At 44.3% G+C, this 5,562-nt stretch overlaps 1 pseudogene; it reads left to right on the top strand.

Annotated features, from left to right (window-relative positions):
* Positions 1-3,141: 3,141 nt before the first annotated feature.
* On the top strand, positions 3,142-5,281 carry LOC146862955 (tubulin-specific chaperone E-like; annotated as a pseudogene).
* Positions 5,282-5,562: the final 281 nt, after the last annotated feature.

The raw sequence follows: 5,562 nt of genomic DNA, 5'->3' as shown, positions 1-5,562 counted from the left end.
GTCAGAGATCACCCCCTCATAGGCCTTGGAGTCATGGTCCGATTTCAGGCAACAGAGACAAACTAAATTGGGGGTGGGGATCTGTCACAGACATCTGCTTGTGACAGGAACAAATGTTGAAAATGTTGTCTAAAACGTGGATACAGGTAGTTCTTCCACATCTGCGCTAATGGCACGGAAAAAAACAACTTATGTCACTGCTCTGGATTGGCGTCTGCATAGGCTCCACGCACTTCACTTCCTGCATGGATGACTCAGACATGGAGCAAAAAAATGCTATCTGCTGTTATGCTTCATATAAGTACTCTAATATAGGTCCAGGGAACATCGTACCCTTTCCCTACATCAACTAATAAGGACAAAACGCCTTATAAGGATTGACGCCTTTTATGGACTAAACCTTTCACCTAGTTACATGCAGAGGGAGGGTTTTTCCCAATCAATAATGCTAAGACGTCATCCTTAGCACATATGAATAATTGATGAGGACACTACCCAGGGGGTATACTTCACCTCTCCTATCTACGCACAAGGTTTAATCCCATGCGTCATCCTCATACTAAACAATGGCTAACACACGCACAGGGGCAAAGGGACTCTGTATAAATACAGCACCTCTTGCTATCTGTAGTTGGAGGGAACCAAGACTTCAAGGCCGACCCACTGACCAGAGACGCTGAGGCTCCTGCATGCAGTCACTCCAGCTGACAGTGGTCTAAACATCCCTTGCGGGGTGTCCAACTCGAGACCAGGACGAGGTCCCACACTTTCATTATTCAGGTAATGGGGTTCGACTAAATCCTAGCAGGATTCTTGGCTGATAGGCTTATTAGCTTTTTCACACCGACTCACATGCTAGGTACACTTAGGTACATCTAGACAGGCATCGTAGGAGTATGTGCTTTATTTTATAAATGCATTTTATAATCATGTATATGTTCATGACTATTAAATTCTTATTGTAAACACGCTCAACTGTTTCTTCCGTGTATCTCTCTGAGACCAAATGAGCAAGCATGGTATTAATTGTGTGTGAGTTGTAGTGTAGCGCCACCCACTTTTACAACACCAGGGTTCGACTATTGTATGTTAGAGTGAATGCAGATAAATGGGGGCGCTGTTTTGCCGAATTCACAAAGAAGTTTCAATGTCCTGTTTTTATTAGGTCTCGCCTACTCAGTGCACATGCGCTGCATAGGAGGGCCTTTAGCCGTCACTCTTTACTTTTCAAGCACTACACTCGTGCTTGTGGCAGCATCCACCTTGCGGGAGCACGCAGCGGCGCGCCACAAGCACGAGTGCAGTGCTTGAAAAAGTGAAGCCTGCTCTCCCAAGCGCGCGCGCACCTACTGCTGCAGCCTGCACGCCTTTTATTTTTTTTATACTTTCAGCGCAAGGCACGAGCGCTTGTTTCCCTCTCTCGTTGCCAACTTTAAATAAGGAATCCATTTAGTTTATTACACTATTTGTACTGCTCTCTTTTTGCCATTTACCTCTTCACCTCTACTTGCCTTGTATCTCTTGCTCTGTTCCATCAAGACCGCTATGAGACCGAGGCGAGTAGAGTGAGCTTTAATAATCTCTATCTCTTCCACTCTGCTCACCCTCTCCTTCTTGTGTTTGTCCTCATTAATCTCCAATAATTCCAGTTTTCGATTTAGGTCAGCCTTGTCATTACTCTCCTTTTCATTTCATCTTCCGATTTCTCCTCGCCTCTGTCTATTCTTCATATCATCTTCCCCCTTTCTTCTATCCCCACACATTGTTTCACTGTTTTCATCTCCCGGGTTGTGCTTTCTCGTCATCTAAGTTGGCATGTCTTGCTTTCTTGTGGTGTAACATATGACACAGTTTGCTACACAGAGACAAAACTGTGGTCATCAAGCTCTGTCTATAAGTTGGAGTCATGCAAAGTAGCAATTCTTTAAGCATCCGTTCTATTTTCCGACATTTTATCAAGTGATGAAAATCTTCAAAGTATGTTTAGTAATACAAAAGTATATGTAAATAGTACAACTGCTTAGTGTTCACCTACATTCATGAAGCTAAATCAAAGACGGACAGTGCCCTCGACTACATGCCATCTTTTTGGCACAGACCACAACTTCAATAATTGTTTTGCAAAGAGACCATTATTAAGAAACAGCACACCAGCCTAGATCTCATGTTTTCCATGAAGTCATGGGGCATCTCTTTAGCAAGGACAGTTTTCGTTTTTCGGTGATCTAAAGCCATCCTAGTAGCAATATGCACTTGTCAATAAAAGCTCTATTTCCAGGTCCTCATGCTACACAAGAGCGTGGGTTAAGAAAACAATACAACGATGATGTCTGAGCTGGTGGGGTCGAATGAACGCTTTACTAATGCTTTTGTCTGCGCTCGCCCCTCTACAAACACAAGCATCTGAAAAATGGATACTACAGAAATAGAAGAGTTGCTTTCATTCTGATGCATGTTTTTCACTGCTTTTGCCAGTCTATAAAACAGCCCCTCGGGCATGACAAGGAAGGCGAAAGGACACAACCAAATATCCAATTAAACAAGCATTGGCATAGCCAATAGGTCTCGCCTTTAGGACCTTATAAGTATTTAGGTATGCAGCACAATATCCTTGGTGCAACAACATCAACTGTTGCATGGCTAAACACTTATAGGTTCCCAAAGGTGAGACCTATTGGCTATGCCAATGCTTGTCTAACTGTGACCGATGGCTATCCATCCACTCTCTCTAGTGATCACGTTCATTGGTTTCGTGGGGTATCATTTACTGCCTCATTGTTCGCTTATGTTACTGGCCTGGAGTTAACGCTGTCACAGTGCATGCAGATAACCAGTGCATCATATCTCAGTTCTTGGCTCAGAAGAGAAGGCGGAATCCTTGCAGCCTGTTGGAGGGCTTTCACCTTCATGGCAGGGATTACACTTTGCATGTTTATTTGTGTGACAAGAAATGTCAGTCATAAGGGAAGGCCAATTTAATGTTTTGAAATGAGACTGCCTAAATACTGGGTTGTTAGGATTGTTCGTGTAACATAAACATGAAGAATGTTAATGTGATACATTTAACAAATAAAAGCAGATGGAAGCCTTCATTCTTTTTTTCCTCTTTCAGATCTCGTGAATATCTTCCTAATGAAAAGGATTGAGGTGAAGCTGGGCCTCTGCCATGAATAGACTCTATTCTACTTTTGCAGTTTATGTTGCTAGAGCCCAACACGGAGACGTACTCGTTGGGGCACAATTGGAGTGTTAGAAAACACCTATTCCAAAGGATATCAAAGGGATCAGATTGAGCACTTCGGTAGCCAAAAACAAGTTATATTGGTTATTTGGAAACAATTTCATTGAATGCGCCATGACCGACTGTGTGCCTTGTAATGCCGTTGGAAGTAGAATCACCTGTGATGGAGAATATGCCACTGTGCAGTATGTTGGAAATGTGCCCCCGACAGCTGGGCTGTGGCTTGGTGTGGAATGGGACAATCCTAACAGAGGAAAGCACGATGGCAGCCACGAAGGGGTGCAGTATTTTAAGTGTGGCCACCCTCAAGGGGCATCATTTATTCGCCCAAAAAAGGCCAATTTCGGAGTGGACTTCCTCACAGCTTTAAAGAGCCGTTGTGTATTTAAAGGCAAATTAAGTGATGAGAATACTCATGAAGAAGCACTCATAATTGGCAAGAAGAAGGTTGAACTTGTTGTTTGAGTCTGCAGAAGAGGAAAGTCAACTTGTGGAGAAGTGTGGCTCACTGGTTAGAGGAGGCAGACCTGGAAGCAGAGGTCAGCCCGGGACCAGGGTTCAATTCCCGGCTCGGCTGGGTCTTGAGTCCATAAATGTCCAATGACTCGATAATTCTCGCTCCAGTGCATACTCGATTCATGGGTTCACACTCTGCGACTCTGGGCAATAGCTTGCTTAATCTCCACATGGGCCCCTCGCGGCGGGATGCCTGGCTTTCACCTTGCGGATGCCCTGCCGGGTTATCTCACAGGGGAATACCAGGACGGGTTCCCTAAGCAAGCGCTTACAGACCGCTTGGTGATTTGCGCTATATAAATCCCTGCACATTTACATAACTATTCAAATTGGAGAACATCTCACAGAGCGACTGTGATGTCAGTCAGGCTGGACGAGATGGGGATATTTTGAAAGTATGTCCCAACATTACAGCTCTAAATTTATCACAAAACCTCCTTTCGCATTGGGATCATGTGTCCGATATTGCCCGCCAGCTGAGGAACTTGGAAATGCTTGATCTCAGCGGGAACAGATTGGGAGTTCCTTCTGACCCAGCGTTGTTATCTAGCGCCTTTATGAACCTAAAGGTGCTATCACTCAGCCACGCAAAACTGACATGGACAAGGGTGCTTCATTGCGCACCAATGTGGCCAGCACTAGAGGAGTTGCATCTCGTCTCTAATGATATTACAGTCTTCGAAAGACCCATTGGTGTGTTGCAATCTTTGAAACATTTCTAATAATAAATTAGTCGATGAAAATCCGTTGTCTGAGCTGGCACACCTTCCTGCACTTGAAAAGCTCATTCTAATCAACACAGGAGTTTCTTCTGTTTGCTTTTGTGATGTTGGGTTTGGAAGCAAAAGTGCAATGTTTTCTTCATTGAAGCATCTTTCAGTTGACAACAATAGCATTTCTCATTGGTCGTTCATAAATGAACTGGATAAACTAAAATCTTTACATTCTCTGAGCTGTCAGAATAACCCTGTGCTAGAAAGCGAAACTAATTTAGAAACAGCAAGACAGTTCATCATTGCAAAGATAGGTGGCCTCAGGTTCCTCAACAAGACAGAGATTCTTCCAGAAGAGAGAAAGGGAGCTCAACTCGACTACCGCAGGACCTTTGGGACTGCCTGGTTGAAGGCCGGGGGAAACCAGGATCCTAACCTTAATGCGCCAAGTCAAGCCTTTCTGGCTGAACATCCCAGATATCCATGTCTCATACAGAAATATGGGGCACCCGAAGAGGGGGAATTAAAGCAGCAGCAGCCATTTGCTCTGAAAAACCAGCTGTTGACTCTAAGCATCCGATGTCCAGATAAACCTGAGCAAAACCCACTTCTGAAGAAGCTCCCAGATTCAATGACCGTTCAGAAGGTGAAGGGGCTTCTGTGCCGCCTACTGAAGGTCCCTGGGTCAGAACTGAGGCTGGTTTACGAAAGTATGAAAATGAAAGGTGTTGAGGTTGAACTAGAGAATGACCTAAAACCCTTACAGTTCTACTGCGTAGAGAGTGGGGACTGCATCCTAGTGCGATGGTAATGGCTACCTGGTGCGGCACGGTGGGGTGGGGTCTACTGCATGACTCGTTATGGGTAATTCATGCTCTCCGGGAAGAAATAACTTCTGTCATCAAACTGTGGCCAAATTAGCACTTTGAGTTTGAACTTAGCAAGCACACCCTTGTGACTGCCTTCCACAGGAAAAGAATGTACCAATAGCTCCAATGAAAGATGGTCAATGTGGGTGCGTTCAATGTCAAATCATATTTCTGGTGTGTGCAGCTTAGTAAATATTTTAAATTAAAAAATATTCTGAATTCG

Source organism: Triturus cristatus, chromosome 2_2, assembly GCF_964204655.1.
Source record: "Triturus cristatus chromosome 2_2, aTriCri1.1, whole genome shotgun sequence".
NCBI lineage: Eukaryota > Metazoa > Chordata > Amphibia > Caudata > Salamandridae > Triturus > Triturus cristatus.
Note: the sequence above shows the minus strand (reverse complement) of the source record. Positions and strands in the feature narration are given on the sequence as shown.